The following is a 354-nucleotide window of genomic DNA, read 5'->3' as shown; positions in this document are numbered from 1 at the left end:
TAGAGGGTGGTTAACAGCATCCCCGGCCCCTACCCACTGGACACCAGTAGCAGCCAATCCCCCAAGTGTGGCACCAACCATGTCTCCAGACATTACTAAATAATTGTCCCTTGGGGTGCAGTGTCACCCAGGCTGAGAACCACAGGATGACGAGTGCCCAGCTGTTGAGCATCTACTGCAGACATGCCAGGCACTTTGTACAAGGACCTCATCTAAGCCTGCCGGATAGACGATCGTGGTCATTGGAGGTCAGCTTTCCTCTTGTGGAATTGAATGGTATTGGGGGCGTCCCCCTGCTCTCCAGCCTGGGCGATGGGAGGTGGTGAGGCTAGGATTTAAGGAGATTAAGGTAGA

General features: G+C 54.2%; 1 long non-coding RNA gene across 1 annotated transcript in view; it reads right to left on the bottom strand.

Moving 5' to 3' along the window:
- Positions 1-354, bottom strand: part of LOC107185021 — a 25031-nt gene that overhangs the window by 3106 nt on the left and 21571 nt on the right. The window lies entirely within an intron of this gene.

The sequence above is a fragment of the Myotis davidii genome, unplaced genomic scaffold, assembly GCF_000327345.1.
Source record: "Myotis davidii unplaced genomic scaffold, ASM32734v1 scaffold428, whole genome shotgun sequence".
NCBI lineage: Eukaryota > Metazoa > Chordata > Mammalia > Chiroptera > Vespertilionidae > Myotis > Myotis davidii.
This window is presented reverse-complemented; position numbering and strand designations above follow the sequence as displayed.